Below are 24,035 nucleotides of genomic sequence, written 5' to 3' on the forward strand. Positions count from 1 at the left end.
AAGGCCAGTCTTTTTGCTCTCTTTACACCTTCAAGTTTTATGAAGGGCGATCTGCTTACTCACAGCTCACCAATTTAAATGTTAATCCCCTCCAAAAACATCCTTCAAGCTAATATATAAAATTAACCATCACAGTGCCCCATGCCCCCTGCCACTATGGCCTGGTCACTTGACTGAATTTCATCCTCCAAACATACACTGAGTTTATTCTCACTCCCAGTATCTGTCTTTTAGTAAAAGAAGGTTAGTAACAGCTCCTAACTACACCTGGTCTATCCATTTAGCTCCAGGGAACCTAATTAAGCCAAACTATGTAGCAACTGAAATGTGGTAAAGTGATCAGTTTTTTTTTAATGAATGAATGGCATAAAGAAGTATCACAAAAGATGAAGTCCATGTCTCACATATTCATATCATTTTACAGTTTTTTGAAAACTTTTATATATATCAAGAAGACTTATATACCCCCATATAAAAACTCATTTTTTATTCTTAAAAAAACAATATGACTTTCCAATTCTGATTTAGCAAAATAATAAGAGCCCAATTTCTCCAGAAACATGGAAAACAAAGAAATTGAGTCTGGCCTTGCGATATGAAATAAAAGAATGACAGGGTGTACCACTGATTCTCAACCAAGAGATATTTTTTCCACTGCTTACAATTGGATAATGTCTGGAAACATTCTTGGTTGTCAAAACTGGGGTTAGCACTCGCATCTAGTGGGTTCAGGCTGGGGGTGCTGTGAAACTTTCTAGAATACACAGGGTAGCCCCCCAGAGCAGTGAATTATCTCCAGCCCCAAATGTAAATAGTGCATTGGGGAAAGACTGTCATTTGAGTTGGACCTTAAACGATTGGTAAGATCCAAGTGGCATAGATGGAAAAACTTTATTCCAATCTAAGGATATTCCATAAACAAATAGGGAATAACAAATATGGAGGTCATTTAGAGAACCATAGTCAAATTTGTAAGTGGAGAGGAAATGGAAGATAGTAAATTCAGAAAGGTGGATTATTAGGGTTTAGAGCAGGGCTTCTGAAATTTTAGCGCATTACAATTACCTGGAGCTTTACCAAATCACTGGATCCCATTTTCCAGAAATTCTGATTTTGTACAATTAAAATGAGGCCTGAGAATTTGCATTTCCAGAAAATACCCAAGTGATGCTGATGCTACAGATCTGTGAACCAGATTTTTAAGACTCAGTTTTTAGATAGTCAAATATACCTAAAAAAATATTGGGAATTCAATTTCTAGGCAAGAAGAAGGTTATTAATCAAACAATTATTTAGGAAGATGACTCAAATAACAACATAAGATACGCAGAATTAGGGAGAAAAATCAGTCCAGAGAAATAAACCAATTGAAGGTCATGCCAAGAGTCACTGACCCACTTGAATCCCCTGCATCAGTGACGTGTGAAGCTGGAAGACCTGGGGCAATGTGCCTCTCTATGTAATTCTCTCTTGACCTCAGCTGTGTAATTATGGTTTGCCTGGAGTTTAGTCTTAGCCAGTTATGGTTCTTTGTAATGAATCTCCTGGGACAAACCATAAGTTGAGAGTGTTCAGACAAGGTCTCTGCGCTGTACTTAATAAGTGGGATTGAGGTCACAAAGCTAGGTGACAGGGCAAGGAGAGTATCCCTTAGATAACCAAATCACTTAAAAGTGTGTTTCTTTTCAGGTAAAAAAAAACAAAGGGGGCGGGGAGTGCAGAGAATATCGCCTCTGATACCATCTCATCCCATTTTCCAAATTTGGCTTACAGGGTTGGGATAAAATCCATGCATCAAAGAGTCTTTGTGTAATAATGCAAAATTTGAAGAGCCTGTCAAACAATCTGTTCTGGAATCACACATGATACCTGTAGCAATCAGAGGGGCTCAGTTTGAACTGATTAGAATGCTTTCCAAACCCAGTTTTCTCTTTCTGGCTGGAAAGTACTACTCGCTTTATCTAAGGTGGTTGGTACCACTAGCCCTAGAAGAAAGAGAGAAAAGAAGTGTTCCTTTTAAGCAATTGATCAGATCTCCTTGAGGCTTAGGAACTCTTATCAACAGTTTCTGCATACAAGCCAGCTGGAGGCTCTTGCCTCTACTGAAGGTCCCTCCTGCTTAATAGCTTCTAAACACAAGAACAAAAAAACAAAACAATCAGATAAATGGAACATACATCAAACATATCTGCTCTATCTTCCCCTTCCAAGCTTTTCACCCTCTTTCCAATAAAGGAACTGCCTGCCTCTTAATTAATGTTGAGACTAGCATCTTCTGAGCAGAAATCCTGCCTGTCTTGATCACATCTTTCTTCCCTCGAGAGATCTTATGATCTGTAACCCCTATTTCATGTGTTTTTCCTTCCTTAGCTGGCTGCTTAGCATTTCTCCACATTACTGCAATATTCACTTTCTTATGCTTCCCAATTTTGTGAATATGTTAACATACGTATTTTCCTAGTAAAATACATATATAATTTAAAGTCCTGGCTTAGGACTTCAAGCAGGGGAAAAAATGAAGTAATGAGGATAGAAAGGGAGGGATGGTGGGAGAAAGACAATTAAAATTGTGATATAGTGAAACACCAATGTATCCAAAAGTCTTCAGTGGCTCTTGAACTTTGGTGTACATAAATGATGCTAGGGATAATTGTTATGGCTACTAATTGTAGGGCCCCAGCCCTAGAAATTCTGAGATAGTAGGTCTGAACTAGGTGTCTAGGGACTACATTTCTAACATTCTCTCCAGGTGTTTTTGGTGTTGGTAACCTGGAGTAACTAGAAAAAATTTTCAAGCTTAGATTGTCCCTAAAAAACACTGTCAGGGAAAACAGCCTGTCCTTGTCAAGGTTTGCCAGCTGAGAGGAGGGAGGGATGATAAACAGCAGCTGCTTAGATTTGAAATGTCTAGGGAATTAAGCACAGGCGGTAGAAGATTTACCAAACTTCTCCTAAGGCTCCACGCACCAAGATGGCCATCTGCTGCATCCAGGTATCCCTCACCCAGGCAGGCCACTCTCCTGTGTTCAGCTGTTAGACTACTTTCTCAGACCACTCCCCCACTTTCTTGTGCAAAGCTTTTTGTTATAGATGGAATTATGTCCCCTCCCCAAATTCATAGATTGAAACCCTAAGCCTAATGTGCTATATAGGGCCTATAAAGAAGTAATAAAGGTTAAATGAGGTCATAAGAGTGGTTCTTCGTTATGATAGGATTGGTGTCTTTATAAGAAAAGGAAGAGACATCAGAGATCTTTCTCTTTGTGCATTAGCACAAAGGAAAGGCTGCATGAGGACACAGTGACAAAGCGGTAATTTGCAACCCAAGGAGAAGGGCATCCCCAGACACCAACCCTGCTGCCACCTTCATCTTGGACTTCTCCCTCCCGAACCTAGTCCATGGTATTTGGTAGGCAGCCCAAGCAGGCTAGTATACCTTTCTTCAAAATTCATTTAGGTATTCTTCAGGCAAAGAGACCCTGCTTCCAGCCCCTAAAACCTTAATAATATTTCACTAGTCAGTATGTGAACTCAGGTCCCAGAAAAGCTGTGAGATATGACTCAAGAATGCCATGAAAATTGGGGCTGGGGATAGGAGGGTACTTGGAGCTACCACACACAGTCTTTCAGCTATTACATGGGTTGTAACATGAATTTGGTATCCTGGCTTCAAATCTCATTGCCTTTATTGCATTGTTTCTGTAAGAAAATGCGTTCCAAAATCCAGATAACTGAATTTCAGCTAACTTTTCTAAGTCTTGGATTGGTTATTTTTCCTGTAGTTTCCAGTTTCCTGTAGTTCTGGAATAGTTCTGATGGGAACAATCCATTGCTTTTTTACTTCTATATATCTTTATATTTACCCAAACCAGAACTTATAGTTGTTTTATCTATAACTGTTCGATTTTCTCAACAAATAATCCCTGGGTGCCCATGATGTGATATGTGATGTTCCAGATACAGAACAGCAAAAGTGAGCAAGATAAAGTGAAAAGACAAACAGAAACAAGGAGGTATATATCAATCAGGAGTGATAAATGCTACAAAGAGAAAGCAGCGGAAGGAGGATGGGGAAAGGGTCTTAATTTATAGGGGGTGGTCTGAGAAAGCCTCTCCGATAAAAAATACAAAACACTGAAGCAGAGACACAAAGGAAGTGAGATATTCAGCCACATGTGCCTCCGAGCAAAGATCACTTCACACAAAAGGAACAGCCCAGAAAAAAATTTTTTAAAAAGCTTATTCAGCAGGACCATGCATGATATTTTTTTCATAACAAGGAAGCCTGTGAAGCTGGAGGGGAGTAAGGAAGAGTTGGATAGATCTGAAGTCATGGAAATGGTAAACAGTTAATCATACAAGCTCTTCCAGGCCATTGTAATGTTGTCTTTACTCTGAGTCAAATGAAAAGCCATCGGAGGGAGGAAAGTAACAGAGCCCTGTGACTTGATTTATGTTTTTAAGTGATCAATTTCTTGTCATGAGGAGGAGTCTGCAAGGGTCAAGAAAGGAAGAGTAAACCAGCTAGAAGGCTACTGTGTTATTGGTAGACGACAGTGATTTAGAACAGGATGTGGGGCAGTATAGGGAATTAGTCTGGTACTAGATATATTCAAAATGTAGAAGCAACAATCTTTGCTAATGACTGGATATATTATGTCAGGGAAAAGGAGGAAAAATATATTGGAAATTTGGTGACTTTGGTAGAATTAGCTACTTAAATTGACGCATTTATCTGTTGTCTGTAATGGTTTACAAATCGAAACATTGACAGTCATCATCTCTAATGATATAATTATAGAAAATATTTGTTGTTATTTCTAACAAAAATATATCACTTGTGTAATTTTTAATAGTTGCAGATACCTGAAAAAAATATTCCCTGGTCCTTTGAATTTTATGGTATTCAAGACATGATTTCTATTGCATTTCTGATTTGCAGGATTAAATAGAGCAACCTAAAGTAATTGATTCTATCCCTCTATTTCTCTAATTTGAGATAAAAGACACTAAAACAGTACTATATGTTCAAATGTTTTAGTGATATTAGTTTTCAAGTGCCATAGAAAGTTTGGGCTGGGGAATGAAATAAAACCATGAGAAAAGAAAAAATAGGAATAGAGTCTGGGAAGCTTTTTGAAGATGCGTTTCTTCTTTTCTTAAATAGCATTGCCTCTGGCAATTCTCTGGATCCTAGAGATAAAATCAAAAGCATGACTCACCCTCACATTCAAAAGTGAATGCAGCACCCTTTAAACTTTGAATTTTGTCTTTGTGTTTTTAAAGGTAATACATATTCACACACATCTATAGTATTTGTATTCATACACACCTGGTTTGTGGTGGTTTTACTAGCATTGATGTAGAAGAAGAAAAGACCAGAATATCAGATATCAAAGATATGGGACTCATAATAGACAATGAAAAATACTAATAGACTTGTCTTAGATTCAAATAAAAGCTTTAGTTTGAATACCATGCAATATTTGCAGACATTGCAAATCTTTATGTGTATAATTTCACCAGCAAAAAAAATTCTCTTGAACTGCAGGGCCTTTCTTGTTTTAAGAACTTCCTAGTAAGTTATGTTATTAGTATTAAAAAATAATTCAGGTCAAAAAATAGTTACCTATAAAAACATATTCCTTAAAATAGTCCTAACATCTAAAAGTCCATTTTAAATTTATTTTTCCTGCAAAAATAAAGTTATATTAATCCTAGGGAGGTTATATATCAGTGAAGTGATGAATACATAAAGGAAAAATTAAAAAATAATGGTAGGAGAATAACATCAGATGAAAACTTCCAAGTATAAATGTTAGCTATAGAGATAAAGGGATTATTAACTAAGCCAGTGCCATACCTGAATTATACCTCTAAAAACATTATGTAATGCTAGGGGCCCATCATAAAATGGTTTAAAAATAAGTGTGGCATCAAGCTTCAAAAAGAAAGCATGTAGCCAAATTTTAAGAGAGATAAAGATATGTTAACTAAAAAATATCAGTAGGTATCATGAGGATAGTATAATCCAAAATAAGCTTTTAGAAAGAAAAAAATATCATATTGCAACAAAGTGATTTTTTTAGAATGCAAAATAAACAAATGAAAAAAAGAAATCTAAATCTAAAAGAAATCTAAATCTTTCCTCATCTTTTGGGGGCAGAGCAGAAAAGAAAGCAGAGATAAAACACTAATTGTAGTCATTCACAATATCTCTTTACAAAATTAATTTAGCAAGATGACCATATGTTAGCCATAACACAAATTTCAATAAATTTAAAAGGACTCAAGATGCATAAACCATGTTCACTGATCACAATTGAATTAATTTAGAAACTGACAACAGAAAAAAAAAAAAAAGAAAACTGACAACAGGAAAATATCTGGAAAATCCCCAAATATTTGAAAATGAAGTAACGCACTTCTAAATAAACAAAGTGTCTAAGTGTCTATAAATGAAAAGGGAAATTAGAGCATATTTTTTAAATTTATTTTTTATTGGTGTTCAATTTGCCAACATATAGAATAACACCCAGTGCTCATCCCATCTAGTGCCCCCCTCAGTGCCCGTCACCCAGTCACCCCCACCCCCCGCCCACCTCCCTTTCTACCACCCCTCGTTCATTTCCCAGAGTTGGGAGTCTCTCATGTAGAACATATTTTTAACTAAATAATGAAAACATGACAAAAATTTGTAGGATGCAGTTGAAAGAATATTAAAGAGAAATATATATCAAATTCTCCATATTAGAAAAGAGAAAGTTCACATCAAAATGGACTTAATTTTACCTTAAGAAACTAGAAAAAGCACACAATGAGATGAGCACTGGGTATTATTCTTTATGTTGGCAAATTGAATTTAAATAAAACTTTTTAAAAAATAAACTAGAAAAAGAACAGAGTCCAAAGAAAGCAGAAAAAAGAAAATAATCAAGATGAAAATGGAAATCAATAGAATAGCAGAAACACAATAAAGAAAATGAGATCAATAAAATAAGCAAAATCTCTAGCCAGACCTATACAGAAAGAAAAGGAAGAAGACTATATTACCATTATCAGGAATCAGAGATGTGACATCACAATAGATTCTACAGATATTATTTTTTTTTAAGATTTTATTTATTTATTCGTGAGAGAGGTAGAGACATAGAGGGAGAAGCAGGCACCCTGCAAGGAGCCCAATGTGGGACTCTATCCCAGATCCTGGGATCATGCCCTGAGCTGAAAGCAGACACTCAACTGCTGAGCCACCCAGGCGTCCCAATTCTACAGATATAAAAGAGAGTTTTAAAATATCACAAATTAGACCAATAAATGTAAAAATTTATATTAAATGGACAAATGCTTTGAAAGATACAAATTACCAAATTCATCAAGAAGAAAGAAACAAAAAGTAAATAGCCTTATATTTATTGAAGAAATTTAATTTGTAGCTCAAAACATTCCCTATTAAGAAAAGTCCTGTATTGTTTCACAGAGAAATTCCACCCATCATTTAAGGAAGAAATAATAGCAATTCTACATAAATGTCTTCAGATCCTTAAAAAGGAGAGCATATTTACCAAATTATGCATTGAGGTCAGTATTTCTATAATAACAAACTTAGATAAAGACATTAACAGGAAAGAAAACTGCAAACTAGTATCACCAATGCACATCTATTTAAAAATTAACAAATTTTAATTAATCAAATTAAATGCTATATAAAAATGATAATAGATCATGACCGAGTAAGTTTGGTTTAACAGTTAAAAATCAATCAACTAAATCAATCAATCAATCAATCAATCAATCAACATTGTCCATACATCGTTCTTCCCAACTTAACCTAAGGATTCAATGAAATCCCAATAAAAATTCCAGCAAGTTATTTTCTGGATATGAACAAACTGAGCCTAAAGTTTACATAAAGAGGCAAAAGACCCAGAATAGCCAACACAATTCTGAAAGAGAACAAAGTTGGGCATACTGAGACTACCTACTTCAAGACTTATTGTAAGGGAACAGAATAGAATCTAGAAATAGATTCACATCAATATAGTCAACTGGTTGGGACACCTGGGTGGCTCAGCAGTTTGGTGCCTTCCTTCGGCCCAGGGCATGAACCTAGAGACCCAGGATCGAGTCCCACATCAGACTCCCTGCATGGATCCTGCTTCTCTCTCTCTGCCTCTCTCTCTCTCTGCTTGTGTCTCTGCCTCTCTCTCTGTATCTCTCATGAATAAATAAATAAAATCTTTAAATATATATATTTAAATATATATTATATTTATATATATTATATACTATATATATATAGTCAATTGGTTTTTGACAAAACTGCACAAGTAGTACAAAGGAACAAAAATAGTCATTTCAACAAATGGTGGTACTGGAACAATTGGATATTCATATGCAAAAAAAACAAAAAAATCTAGGTACAGACCTTATACCCTTCACAAAAATTACCTCAAAATGGATCATAGACCCAAATGTAAAACATAAAAAATGTTTTTTCCTAAAAGAAAACATAGGAGAAAACCTGGATGATCTTGGGTATAGCAATGACTTTTTATTTTTTTAAAAAAATTGTTTTAAAGATTTATCTATTTATCTTAGAAAGAGAGTGGACAGGGAGGGGCAGAGGGAGGGGGAAAGAAAGAATCTCCATCAGCCGCCCTGCTGATTGAGGAGCCTGACATGGGGCTCCATTCCATGAACCTGTGATCATGATCTGAGCTAAAATCAAGAGTCAGATGTTTAACCAACTGAGCCACCCAGGTGCCTCAGCAATGACTTTTTAGATATGACATGAAAGGCAAGTTCCAAGAAGGAAATAATTGACATCAAAAAGGTCACTCGTTTCCAAGGGTTGGGGAGAGGGAGGGATGAATAGGTTGGACCCAGAGGATATTTAGGGCATAGAAGCTATTCTGTATGATAGTACACTGCTGAATACATGTCATGATGCATTTGTCCAAACCCATGGATTATACAAAGAGGTTACTTGCTTACCTTCATAAAGCTGCTAAAACCATTAACAGGAACAGATAAGGTACCATTCTGAGGACTTGCTGGAGGCTAAGTGACGAGTATGGAGACGAGTATGAAGGTGAGGTAAGTATGGAGACGAGTATGAAGGTGAGGTAAGTGTAGGGGCCTCAGTCCTAAGGGGGGACTCAGCACTTCCATGGACTTTTCCCCCAGAATCCTACCAGGTTCTCATGGTCCAGCTATAAGAACAATCCCTCTTGGGGTCAGGGGAAGGAAAGAGTAACCACTGTGGAACATAGCTAGAGCCTTCTTCATCCTAAAGGCCTATTGGTCAGGGGAAATCATGCTGGAACAGCAGAGCACAATTCTGAAAATGTATCTAGTTGGGGGAAGGGAATTCCTCTACACTCCAGCCTCTCCTACGGCAGAAAAGATCAGCCTTATCATCTCAGGAGAAAAAAAGTCAACAGGAGACATGGCTTCAAAGAAATATATTAGGAATAGAAATTGATATATCAAAAGAAGCATCTATCTTTTTAAAAATATTAACTGAAATGGAAGTTCTGATGCAATTATATTTTCATGCAACTGCTCAAGATTTAGCATCAAGCCTTCATACAAAATCAGGAAGAGAACTGAGAACTCTCAGTTAAATAGAAATGCAGAATATTAAGACTATTTTACTTTTTTCACTTCATTAGTTCAAAGTAGCCCTGATACAACCCCAGAGAGAGAATGGAGACAATATATGAAAGAGAAATAGACAACTTTTTATGACACAAAAGATAAAACGAAGACTCGCTTGATTGGAGAAAACAGAAAGACAAAAAGGTAATTACAATCAGATAGTAGGGTCCCACACAACTGAATAATGGAGCAAAAAAAGGGAATAATAAATGAAAAAAAGTCCAGCTTCGAATTCTATGACAGGAAGTATCCAAACACTGCATCTCTCTAGAATTCAAAGAGGTGATACTCATGGCAAGAACACAGCAATGTAAGGATTTTCTTTGCTCAACAGGAAGAGAGCTACTGTAGATAGAAGTAAAGGACTTGATCTTCTGGAAAAATACAGTTTTAATTTGGCTGAAGTTCACATGTGATAAATTCCTAAAGTGTCTTGTAGGCAATTTTGCTTTCCACAAGATGGATGTTTTGAGTTACAAAAGGCACTCCAGACTTAATTCAGATCAACCATGAGAAATCGTTTCATATCCTGGAAGAGATAGAAACCTGGAACAAATAAGATGTTAACTTAGAAGTGGGGGTGGGGGGCACTGAGCATGTAGTAAGTCCTAATTTAGGAAAGCACATTTCACAAAGTTAGAGGCAGATGTCATGATCTGATTCAAGAAGAAAAAGTTTTTGCTAACAAATAAAACTATGACTATTAGCTGCAAATGCCCTTTGTGAGAAAAAAAGAGAGATTTAAAGAGGACAGCAAAATAAACTGTAGTGTCTGTAAAGCTATGCAAAGATAGACAGAGGAATTCACCTGAGTAAGACCCCTGAGAACAATGTAAGAAAGCTAGCACCAATAATAAGCTACAACTTGTGAAAGATATTTGCTTGGTACGAGAAGAATAAGAAAACACAGATCTATTACTTAAAAGCAGTGATATTAGTTATTACAACTAGAATATAATAGCTCGTATATCTTCTGTATCTTCTCTGCATAAACCACACTGCTGAGTTGCCATCTGTGGGCTAGGCATCAGACCAGGTACTTTTAGCAGATTATCTCATTTAAATCTAAACCCAACACCATTATGGGTATGTATTATCATCCCCTTTCTCACAAACGGGGAAATTGAAATTTAAAGAGGTTATATAACTTGTGTCTAAACACGTAGTTAGTAACTAGCACAGTCAGGATTTGACCTCAAGTAGCTTAACTCCAGAACTCGTGCTTTTAATCACTGTACTCAATTATCTGTTGCATCAAAAAAGATTATTCTTCGGAATGGAAATGACAGAACAAGCATGAGTATGAAAGTATTAAAGTCCATGAATACCTGAGAGGCATCTAGACACTCTAAATTGAGGTTTAGCCTTCTAGCCAAGATTAATTACCCTTCGGGGAACTGAGATTGCATTTCAATGAGCTCGCTATAGTTCTTGCAATAAGCTATGAAGAATAGTGAAACAGATACCTGGTATCTAAAGATTGGGGTCAGATAAATGATCTTACAAGTTTCCAGAATAATGGGAAATTTGATGTTGCTATTTATGTTATGACCACCCTAGAAAAAAATTGTAGATGGTCTATCGAAAGAGGTTAAGAAAATAATTAGTTGGTTAGTAAAGATTAGCTTGTACTCATTAAGAATGAATCATGACTGATGAAAATGTTTGTATTTTAAAATTTAAAATATATTTTAAAACCAAATACTAGACTAAAATACTAGTGCTTAAAAAACAACCTTTTTGATCAGAAGAAAGCAATAGATAGCATTTATGGAATACAGGAAAGATAAATGAACTAAATCATATACTGCACCAGATTTTTAAGTGGTTGCGAAAGTTTATGAAAAAAGCTTACTAGTAGCACTGTGTCAATTAGAAGAAAAAATTTAAAATAACTCAATGCAGAGATTTCTTCTCAAGCAATTTTGAGTCAATGTTTTTGTCAACAAAGACAAAGAGGACTTATTTAACATATATAGGAATGGTCTGAAGGGGGAAGAGACAGCAAGTGCATAGACTTTCAGGAAGTATTTCCATAGTATCTCAACAGAATAATATGATAGACTGAATGCAACCAGATATAATTTAATCAAGATAAATTCTTAAATTATGCACTTTATTAATCAAAGACTTGCCCTGTTACAGGGTAAAGGAGACGTGATATCCCAAAAGCAAGTGCAAAAACATCTTGGGACTTTGAATTGACATAAGTCAACATGAGTCAGCAGTCTGAGCTGGGCATTGCACAAGGAGTAATTGCATTCACTCTCAGGCTCCCACAGGTTAAAAGTGTCCAGAAGAAAGAAATCTGGACAATCTAGGCTTAGGAAAAAGCATGTGGATAAACTATTAAGAGAAAAAAACACTGAGTTTGCGTCACCTGCAAAGTATGTACTCCTTAGTTACAATGCCCTTGGGTGTAAGCCATAGCAACTCCAACTGAGATTGGCGTAAAAAATAAGAAATTGCATTTTCTCACATAACAAGAAGTCCAGAATTAAAGCAGCTGTCACATGGTAATGCCAGATCAAGGTATCAAACTCAGAGAATATCTCTTCCTATGGCTCACAACTGAGAAAAAGAAAGAATGAAAGCTTTTTCCCAGAGGATTCCGTTTGTGACTGCATTGGTCAGAATTGTGTCTCATGACCATTCCTTGACACATCATTTGCGAAAGGGTAGGCCTATCTAATGGCCTACTCTATCCAGGACACCCCAGAACTAAGAGAGGTTACGTTCCTCTAAGACATAATGACAGATGAGGGAAGGAGTAGATACTCAAGCAAAATCAAGAGTCCTAGTAGAAATAAAGAGGACATCAACCACCAATTAGGTCCACTACACAATGTCCTAGGGAAAACTCGATGGTAGTTTCCAATTATTTAGGAGTTTCCATATGGAAATATATCCTATGATATATTTCCTATATATATATATCCTATGAAAGAAAGGAATCTGGATTAATATTTGGGAGTTAAAGGTAGATATACAGCAAGTCAGAAACAAATGAATGAGTTCCACACTCTACACGGGTCCTCTAGAGAAAATGAACTAGACTAGATTACTTCCATAAAGTCCTTTATCCAAACCCCAGCCCACAATCCTGCAGGTTTTGTCCTGCACAAAAGCACAGGCCATGAAGTGTGTAGGAACTGAAGTCTGGACCATCTCAATCTGCAAAATAATGCGGAGTTCTCTGAATGAGGCACTTAGATCAGACAAAGATGCCGTATCTGCCAAGCTATTCCTCCACGATGCTAACATCTACTGGGAGGAGCACCTTTCTAGAATCTGCACAAAGATGCCATGTGTACTAGTTAACATGACAGTGATCCCAAAGCCAGGTTTCTCTGATTGAACTTATTAACTTACTTAAAGAAGTAGGAAAGAATAGAATTGCAGCTTCAAACTAAGAACAACTATTTTGACACTTTAGAGTTTGCAAAGCACTTTTCCATCTTTAAAACAGGCATTATAGGGGCGCCTGGGTGGCTCAGTTGAGGAAGGGCCGACTCCTGATTTGGGCTCAGGTCATGATCAGAGTCCTGGGATTGAGCCCTGTGTGGGGCTCTATGCTCAGCAGGGAGTCTGCTTCAAGATTCTCTCTCTCCCTCTGCCCCATCCAAAATTAATAAATAAATCTTTTTAAAAAATTGGTACTATAATTATTCTTATTTTATAGATGAGAATGCTGAGGAACAAGTTAAAATTTCATCAATTAGTAAATAGTGGATTGGGGTCTTCCAAAGCACGTCTTCCTGATTCCAAATAATTGCTATAAAAATAGAAATGCATCTTCTCCCTCCTTCCTCCTTTTCTTTCACTTCCTTTTTCTTCTTCTGCTGGGCTTGCAAATCTTTCTCCAGGAGAGATAATAAAATGTTTTTATAATAATAAAACATTTCTTAAACTCAAAAAGCTCTTTAAGAACAAAATTCTGCCCTTCTATATTATATTGCTCACTGAGGATTTTTTTTTTTTTTTTACGATAATGTCAAGTTTAATCTGCCAAATATACAAGTTGGACTTGTGGAGCATATTTTGCCTGGGTGCTGCACAGGAAACAGAGATTTCTTGAAATGATCAATGGGTAGGGTTAAGAATGGGCCCGAGCTCTGGTCAGAAGGGTGGGGATGGGGTAGGGAAGAGCAGAAGGAATTGGCTGGAGACAAGCCATGACCTTCAGGGACCCAGGAAGGTATTCAAATATCACAATAATGGTCTTTCCCATCATTTAATTTGCATCTGTGTTCCAGTTATGGCTCTGCTTCAAGGAAAAGAATAGATTAGATATCAACTCTAGTTTGATATGGATTGAATGGATTTGATATCAGCTCCATTTTTACTCTTAGACAGTCACTTCCATGATGACCCAATATTGAAATAACTTATATAAAGAATACTTTTTATATTAAATTAAAATTTTTGTCAAGGATTCAGTATATCTTACATTTATTACTAATGCATCTGCTGTCACACAAATAAATCTCTTCAATTTCCTTTTCTTTTTTTTTCAATTTCCTTTTCTTAATTTTTATTTATTTATGACAGTCACAGAGAGATTGAGAGAGAGAGAGAGAGAGAGAGAGAGAGGCAGAGACACAGGCAGAGGGAGAAGCAGGCCCCATGCACCAGGAGCCCGATGTGGGATTCGATCCCGGGTCTCCAGGATCGCGCCCTGGGCCAAAGGCAGGCACCAAACCGCTGCACCACCCAGGATCCCTCAATTTCCTTTTCTTTATGAAAATATTACAATATATCCAAGTAAATCTCACTGCCACTTTACTAAGAATAAAGTTTGAAGGGCAGAGAAATAGTCTTTTTATATGTCAAAGTCCATAGGTCAGGTTTATATTAATAAAGGAAAGGGAAAATAATGAAAAGTGCAGAATTGCAGTAAAAGCTGGGAACTACTGGATGGGGAACAGAAGTGTAATGGAGGCTTTTCACTGCATTGCTTTTTCTCTTTAAAAATTTATCTAAATCATGAGATGTGGTGAGCAATGGGTATTACTGTTGAATTATTGAACACTATGCCTGAAACTAATGATGTACTGTATGTTGGCTAATTGAATTTAAAATAAAAAAAATTTTAAGTAAAAAATAAAACTAATCTAAATCATTAAAAAATGCATTTTCTTGAAGATAAATAAATGAACAAATACATTTTGTTAAAATTTAAACTAAATAATAGTAAGCTGAATAAAAAGTAAGAAACAAAGAGGAGGGAGGAAGGGGAAGAGGAAAGAAAAATTGTGTTGATATACATTTTGCTTAAGTATTGAGTGATCTTCACAAAGTTACCTAGGAACCTTGAAGAGCTATCATGAGTTTCTTGAGAATTCTTAGAACATATTTACAGATGAACCAAGCTTTTATGGATTTAAGACAAAAGCAGAGACAGAAAGTCAAATTTGGAGAAAAGAAGAGAAATAAAGTTGGGATTTGTAAGGATTAGTACATTAGGCAGAAGACTCCACATTTTTTGTACTTTTGAGGGATGAGAAAAGAAAATGAAAAGAATCATTGGCTGAATGTAAACCGACTGATATACTTTGAAGAGGGTAAAACCCTCACTCTGCAAATTCAAAGATGTGTAATTGACTCACTGGGACTAGTGGAAAGTTCCCTAGACCAAAATGAAACATGACTCTAGACTGAGTGTAGATTGTATCGCCACAGAGTGACTCCATCTAAAAATGGGACACAGATTCATAGCTTATGTGATTGTTATGAGAATATACTCTGAAGTGCTGTATCAACATCCGTCGTCTGCTCCCCTACAAAACCAAGACACCTCAACAGGAATTCATAGAAGATTATCAGTCATTTCTGGTCGAGCAGTTACAGTAAAATTGGTTTCAAAGGGAATTTCTGTAAAATCTCTTCTATATAAAATTAGACCTGAGCTTCAAGTAAGAATCCAACATTATAATATTTTAGTACAAAAGCTATTCAGATGGTTAATCCAAGTATGCCTCTTTGTCACTTTCAATGTTTTACATTTTTTCACCGTAATTTGAGATTCTGAGATATCCTCTTTATTATTATTTTTCCATCTGGAAATTCTATTTTCTTCCCTTTCCCTATCTTTTGGATTCATTTGTATATTACATTTAACATATATGAGATACTTAATAGAGCAGAATAGTAATTGCATTTTCCATCTTAGATGTGGTAACATATTATCATATAATTGGAATGAGCTTTAATATTGAGGATCCCAATTCTGTAAACAACTCTGCTAATAATTCTGCAAGCTAAAAATTATGTAATATTTTATTAAAAATGAGGAAATCCTATGAACAATAACCTATTTCATGCCTGTTGGAGGCCACATGACATGTATAAGATATACCTCCAGAAGCAGTTCCATTTCATTTATAAAGACCTACAAAGATTAGTTTTATTTCTTGAGATGGAAGGTTCCAAAAATACAGAGGTTAGTAAGATACACTCCTGTCTTTTGTGGAATTTTCAGTCCAGTGGAGGAGACAGATCTGTCATATCTAAGGTCAATACAGAGAGCATTAGCAGTCTCTGTACACATACTTGGTCAGATAAAACCAGTCAAGGCAAGAAGGGATCCCAATTCAATGGGCCTTCCTCAGTGGCTATTTCAGACTCTTAGACATCTCTGTTCCCAAGGCCCTTGCATTACACTTGGGCCCCCAAATGAGACATACCTTAGCAGATCACAAGCATTTTATCATATGGATCCTGAAACCATGCTCTTGACCTCCCCCTGCAGACTACTGTCCGTTGTTCCTTATTTTTGTCTTCTGTTGGCCCTCCTCTCTAGTTTGATGTATTGATTTATCACTACCTGTTTCCAAACCATCTCTGGTTGCTGATATTTTCTCTCTACCTCAGACTGAGGATTCTCCAGGTTTTGGAGGAGCATACCAATGCCACCCAGGACCAAGTCTAACCTTCTCCTTTCTGTACTATCCATGCACATCTAAACTATTTTTGCAGCTGTGTGTGGTCAACTCATTGAGTTCTAATCAATGGAACATGAATGGGAATCATGTGCCCCAGGTTCAGACATGATCTGTTAAAAACATCTCCTGCACAATCCTCCCTGCTCTTTCATCTTCTGTGGATTGGTGCCAAATAAAAAGGGGGAAATGGTAGGCAAACTGGGAAGATGTAGAATGAATTGGTTTTGAATCTAATAAACTTCTCCTTATCAGACAAAAGAACAATTTATTATTTACATTATGGCAACAAATGTCAACAGGTAGAGGAAATGTTTGCTGCTAGGAGTAGGCAAAATTTGCACTTATATCATGCACTCGCCTTCATGGTAAAGCCAAATTTTGCACCCTTATTTAAAATTGTTACTGAATAGTCAGAATAATTAAGGGATTTAAATGCCGCTTTTCTCATTTCCTTTCTTGGTTCTATGCGGAATGGAAAAATACAAATTTAACTGCCTTCAGAATTTTCATCACCTTGTAATTTAGTTTAACTTTTTTGTGGCCACAAGGCAGTCTTTGTAATAAAACTAAAATGATATGAAGGGGAGCAGTTTCTGGTAATTGATAATTTTTGTCAGGAATGTTTAGGTTGTAGATCTACTTCTACTGCAGTCTAATTACATTACATTATGTTTGGCAAGTTATGGTTTCTTTGTCAGGCAGTTCTGTGGGTCACGTATTAATATTCTTCTAAAATACTTTTTTTTTTACTATGACAGGGGAACCTCTCTGGTCACTTACAAGATCCCGAATATATTCATGCACCCTTTTCTTTGATATTTGTAGCTGCTGTCTTTCACTCCTTCGATTCTTCTAGCAACTCTTTGTCCCAGATTTTTTTTTTCCCCCTATGAATGAGTGATAATACTACCCATCTGGCAGTCATTTGCAGTGGATTGAAGAGGTTTGGGAAAATTCTCTGGCAGAGTGACACTTACATTTGTGTCATCTATGACAGAAATGTAATTACTATGTTAACATAAATATATCCCTTCTGAAATGTCAAAATGTTTTCAGGCTTCACCAGTTATTTTAGATATTAGAAATGATAGTGGCTCTTTTCTCACTTGATGTTAGCCAAAAGGCCGAGAAAGCAATTGTGGTATTTCCTCTCTCAAGGGAGCTATTATTTTCCAGCTTTCATAAGAGATAGAAAGGGTCCATATTAGCATTTAAATATTTCAAATAATACATGTAGAGGAAAGCACTTCATAAGTTTTTAGCATAATTCTAAAGTAATTAACAAAAAATAAACTCACAACAGAACAGTAGCAGACCCTGCCTTTGTCAAGAGTGATGCCCAGCTTCCTTTCCTTAACTATTAATTAGGCTGCCAAGACCACAACTTCTACTGACTTGTTAATTAGTTGAGGCTTAAATATTTAATTTTAATGATTTACTGGGTTGTTTTTTTTTTGCAATTACATTTTACTTTATCATTACATAATACTGCACAATTTCCTTTGAAAAGATCTATAAAAGTAATTAAAGGCAAAATACTCAGAGTACATGTTTTTCATAACTGGACTAAGTGATGGGCAAGATCATAAGTAGAGGAAATTGATGAATTGAAGAAGCGAAGCAGATGGTAGAGCTGTATACACATGCCAACACACTCTAGCCTGCAGTCTGTTCCAGATTCTGCTAAAGCCAGAAACATAGTGAAAGTGATACCAGGAGCTTAATCCAGCAGAAAAGGCCCATAGTCCCCTTGGGTCCTTAAAAGCAAGCTTCCTGGCTCCAAAACAAGTAGCCCTGTGCAAAGCAGTTTTCCACAGAAATGCTATGTTTTCTGACCTTCTGGAAGTTTGTATGTTAAACCATATGGTCTTTTTCAAGGGGAGAGGAGTACTTTCTAAATAACTGTCAAGGCAATACATGATGCAGATGAATGGATATGCAGAGACAAAATGTTTCTCTCTTTTCGTATACGTGGCTATCATTTTTTGTTTTTATTAATTTTCCTTTTTATTAATATTTCCTATGTTTTTTACTAATGTGGTGGACACCCTACTGATCTCTCACAGTTACATAGATGATTGAAATGATAGTTCTGCTCAGAGATTTATCAGTACTTCAATTTGCTAAGAAAAACTTTGAAAGAACATAAGAGGACATTAAGAACACTGGTAAAATGAATTGAAATAATTAAGTAAATCAAGGTAATTTTCTCTTGGCTTTAAAGTATCTTTTCAGTTGCCGAGTTGGTGGCAAATTCATAATTAGATAAAGGTATCCTCAGCTTTTAACCAAGGTCGTCTTCAATTACTGTTTCAATTAGTGCCTTGTGAGTAAACATCACTTAAGCCATCAACAAAATAAGGGACAATAGTCAAATCATAGTGCATTTTAAGTATTTAAAATTTTACTGGGGATCCCTGGGTGGCGCAGCGGTTTGGCGCCTGCCTTTGGCCCAGGGCGCGATCCTGGAGACCCGGGATCGAGTCCCACTTCGGGCTTCCGATGCATGGAGCCTGCTTCTCCCTCCGCCTGTGTCTCTGCCTCTCTCTCTGTGTGACTATCATAAATAAATAAAAATTTAAAATAAATAAATAAATAAAATTTTACTGAACATAAATTTAAGAGTGAACTGCTGGATATTGAGTTTCTTTCTAAAGATTGGTATTCATAAAATAAGTCATACTATTTTATTCTATGGAATATTAGGCAGCTAATGGAATCATTTTATAGGAATATTAAATAAGATAGGAAAACGTGCATGACATAATATTAAATGGAAGGAACCCAAATCAATTCACTATAAACTGTTTTGATATTTGCCTATCTTCCTGAATTAAGAACAAATAGTAGATTCTGATAATGATTTGGGGTAACTATCATCTCTTAAAATGGATCTTAGGAGGGCAAGGAGCAACAAAATGTGGGCAATGGATTAAGGGGGGAAACAATCTCCTTTTGACGGACAAGTTTTTGAGGGTAGCTAAAGCACAAGTTACATATAAAAGTCCTCACTGAGGAGGAGGGGTACTATTGTAGGGCTGTGAGCCATAACTAGTTTGATTAAACAGTACTATAGTCAACTAAGACTTCATGATTTCATGGAACAAGTAATCAATAATTTGGGGATCCACCAGCAGAAATTATGACAATCCCACAAGGATAATTGATCCAATGCCTTTGGATCAATTATGATCCAATGCCTTTGACCTTTGCAGTGTAGAGGATAACCAGTTCCTGAAGATACATCCCTACATTGGAACCTCACCCTAACTTCAAGTATGGATAATAAATGGCTTTTCTATCTTTTTACCTGTCTTTTTATAACACCTTAATAAATCATTCTTTTTTTCTTTGCTGCATTCCTGGTAGAAAGTATAATTCATGAATTGGCCAAAATAAAAAAGTAGTATTGGGAGGTAAATTAATCCTTAAAATTCTCAGTATAATACAGAAGATTCTTTGCAACCCATACAAGCTACTCTAATAAAACTTATAAATTATATATTAAATATGCTTGTTCAAAAATAAATAGGGGTCATTAAGATATATATATAAGAAAGAACATAGACATTAGTGCCAAATAAGGACAACACTAAGCTTTAAATTAGTCATCTCTGGTTACCTTGTCTAGCCAAATCCCAGATAGTATTTTCTTACCCTTCAAAAAATTGGATGTAACAGGGATGAGAATCTCATCTAAGGGAATCATTACCCTATCATGGAGCCATAATAAGGAGAGTTACATGGATAGGTTTTTGTTTGGTAGTGTAGGGTCCAAGGGAACAATAATATCCCCCATAAGTCCACTCATCTTTTGATTAGAATATCTTCTTACTGATACACCAAAAGTCATCCATAATTTATACCTCACCGGTAATATCTATACTTTGTTCAGATATTCAGAATAATACCCAGCATAAACATTTGCAAAATGGGGTCTTTATTGGGGAGAGATTGAAGTGAGAAGAAAATGAGAAAGAAGATGGAGGGACATGAGACTTTTCTGAGAAGGGCAAATAGAGTGTAGATACCTCCTCCAAGGATCTTGAATCCCTGAAGGCAACGTGAAGACTGAGAATCAGAGGAGTAGAAGAAAAGTATAGAATGAGAAGCAGAAAGGAAACAAAACCCATTGTACTTTTTAATTTTTTCCCAGAGCCCAAGGCCAGTTTCCCCTGAAAATAAATTTTAATCTTTGGAAACCTATTAATACCAGGTGTCAAGTAACCACATTTGTTAGAGGTCTGATCACACTAAGCACTCCGAGCAAGCAGGCCTATGCTTTATTCATCTTCTTTAGCCCTAGCATGCAGTAGTAAGATAAGTCAAAGGTAAACACAATTGAATAAGATGCTAGCTTCTTTCATGAAACTTAATGCCAAAAAAAGAATCAATGAAACAAAGCAGCTAAAATGTACAACAGGCATATGTTCTGGGTGCAGAGGAAACAGAAAAAGGAGTAGTGAAAGTAGTCAGTGTGCTTTGGGGAAGTAAAATCAAGAGAGGCTTTACAGAGCAGGTGATTTTCATGTTGATGTTTGATATTCATATGAGGAAGAGAAAGAGCAAAGGGTATTCCAGACAAAAGGAGAAGCAGTAAGCTAAGGTCATGAATCTTACTGAAGTCCAATTGTACCTCCGGCGCTATTTTATTAAAATTCAACTCGTAACTAATATAGTAGTTTGTGAAATTTGTGAAACTATCTCACTCCATATATAATTATTAGACATCTATTAGCATATCCATAGTGCTTTTTCAGCTCTATATTTGCAAAGTATTTATCTACCAAAATAGGGCTTTCCTCAACAATTCACAAATACAATGAATATTTCTGAGCGTAAGACATGCTGTTTTTTTTTTTTTAAGAGAGGAAAAACTAGAAACAAAATTCCTTTATCCCAGACTAGAAAATAAGTCTGTGACATCTCGTGGTTCTCAGTGCAAGTCATGTTCCAACTTAGGAAGTTTCTTTACTTTAAATTATAGGTGAGCTCAGTAATAGATTTACTTTCAGATTCACATTTGTGAACCTTAGTTGAAGGCTGTTATTTCCTGGCTATGAATTGAACTTTATCAACAGTAGTTGTATAACCATGCCAAACAATTTGGCAGGTACTCTACAACACTGATACTTCGAGAAATAGGAGAGCCGTCCTTTTAGCAGAATGAGTCAAATGACTTCACGCTAACAGTAACAAACACATTTGGAAAATATGGAAGCATATATTTGGGATTTTATTCACTTATAGTATGTCAGTACAGACCAAAAAAAGAAAAAAGTCCAGAACAGTCGGTAAAATGACTTCCTTCAAGGAGTGACATATGAAGATAGAGCAGCTGTATGTTGGAATTTCTGAAATAGCTTCTTGTAAAGCAGAAATCTCTTATTCAGTATGCACATATGATAGTGAAGGCAGCTGTTGTGTTGAGTTCTGTGATTCCGTGCCAAACCTAGATGTTGGAGTGATAAGGGTGCTTAGAAAGTTAAATGCTTGCTTTTTTTGAGTACTTGCCCACACATGTTTCTAGTCTCTGCTTAGGGAAATCAGATATGCACTTTTGGTGAAAGGAATGGGTGAAAAGTGAGTAAATGAACCTGGATCTTTAACTTTCAGACTCATGCCAGCAACTTGATACAGCTAGAGACTGCTAAGTACTGAAATCTTAATTATTTTCTGCAATTCCTACATGAAGATATGATTTTCTTTAATTTTTAATACAGAAATAACCAAAGCTACCCAGTTCAACCACTCATTTAACACCTTGGGAAACTGAAGCCCAAAGACGTAAGGGGCAGGTTCACACAGCCAGGGCCAGACACAGTTTTCCTGGACTCCTAGGATGCCAAATGTGCCCAGGACAACTGGAGGTCATCTAGCTCAGGTGTTTACCACCAATGGCTGTTCTATTTCTCCCTTGAGACCCTACGTTTAAAACAATACCTTGGCTCCAAAATCTTGCATGTATTATATAATAATTAATAATTCATTGTCCTTTATTCACTCTTTTAACAAATATTTGTCGGGTACTTCTTGTAAGTCATGAGTCTAATTGTAAATGAAAACAATGTGATCCCTGTCTTCATGGAGCTTAAAACACTCTAAAAATTATGTAATGTAATTTCAATATATATTACCATACAATTTCAACTTATCATAAGTGCTATGATGAAATAGAACAGTGTTCAGTGAAAAGAAATAGTGAGAAACTAATTAGTAATTTATTGTAGACTTGATGGTCAGAAGAGGAGGCTTCCTCGAGGAAGGAACATTTGAACTCAAATTGCAAAGATGAATAGATGTTGGTCACATGGAGATGGATTTGGCATGGGAGTAGGAATTCCTGGTAGAGGAAACCGCAGAGAAGTCTGGACATGTTGGACACATTAAAGGGGGCCTGATGCCCATGGAGAAGGAAAGTCAGGGGTGAACGATAGGAATGAACTTGGAAAAGCAGTCAGGAACCAGATCACATAAGGCCTAAAAGACTATGATAAAGAGTTTGAATTTTATTCCAAGGAAAATGGGAAGCTTTTGAAGCATTTGGCAGGGGGATGGGAATATGAACCAATTTGCATTGTTAAAATGATTGGCATTTCTGATCAGCATTTGATAATTCTAGAGTTAACATACAGAATAGATATGTGGTGGCTAAAATCACAGAAACTTTAATTTATACTGGCTTGCTACAGGATATTGTACAACTTCTACAAATATGGAAGCCCAGTAACCACAGCAAGCACAGCTTCAAAAGTGCAGCCAGACAGATGCTGTGTTTTCACAGAGGAAGCTCCAAAACCCACCATTCTGCCTGTTTGTTCTTTGGGATTCACCCTTACATGCCTGACACTCGGTTACTTCTCTCCTCTTGATCTCTGCATTGTGTCCTGCTCAAGGGACTAAACTTTCCATTTCTTGTCTGATTTTCGATCTCATCTCTCTCATCTTCTGATATTTTTATTACCCTTGTGACTTTGACAGTCCTTAGTTTATACTAGAGCTAATTTTTTTTTATGTTTGTTGAGGGAACAAATGAATGGATATTATAAATAGCAGCTTGGATTTACTATCAGCAGAGAATACTAATCATTGTATTTATTACTAGTGATGAACCAATAAAAATAAGAACTATATTATTTTTGTTTTGCTGTCTCTAACTAGATGCTTTGAACAGTGTTTTGAGTTTTGTCTTTCTTTTTACCCAATCGTCTCCTCTTTCAATTGAAATTACTGATACTCAATAGCTGGTTGCATAAAACTTAAAAATCAAACAAGAGACACTGTAATATGTCCAATATATATTGGATATCTTTTTAAAGGGTGCTTTTAGGGTTTTATTTTCTCCTTTGAGACTTTGATTTGACTTATGACCTCCCTGACTCTTTGTCCAATTTTTTTTTTCCTGGAATGAAAGAGCTGTCAAGTAGT

Source organism: Nyctereutes procyonoides, unplaced genomic scaffold (assembly GCF_905146905.1).
Source record: "Nyctereutes procyonoides isolate TBG_1078 unplaced genomic scaffold, NYPRO_anot_genome, whole genome shotgun sequence".
NCBI lineage: Eukaryota > Metazoa > Chordata > Mammalia > Carnivora > Canidae > Nyctereutes > Nyctereutes procyonoides.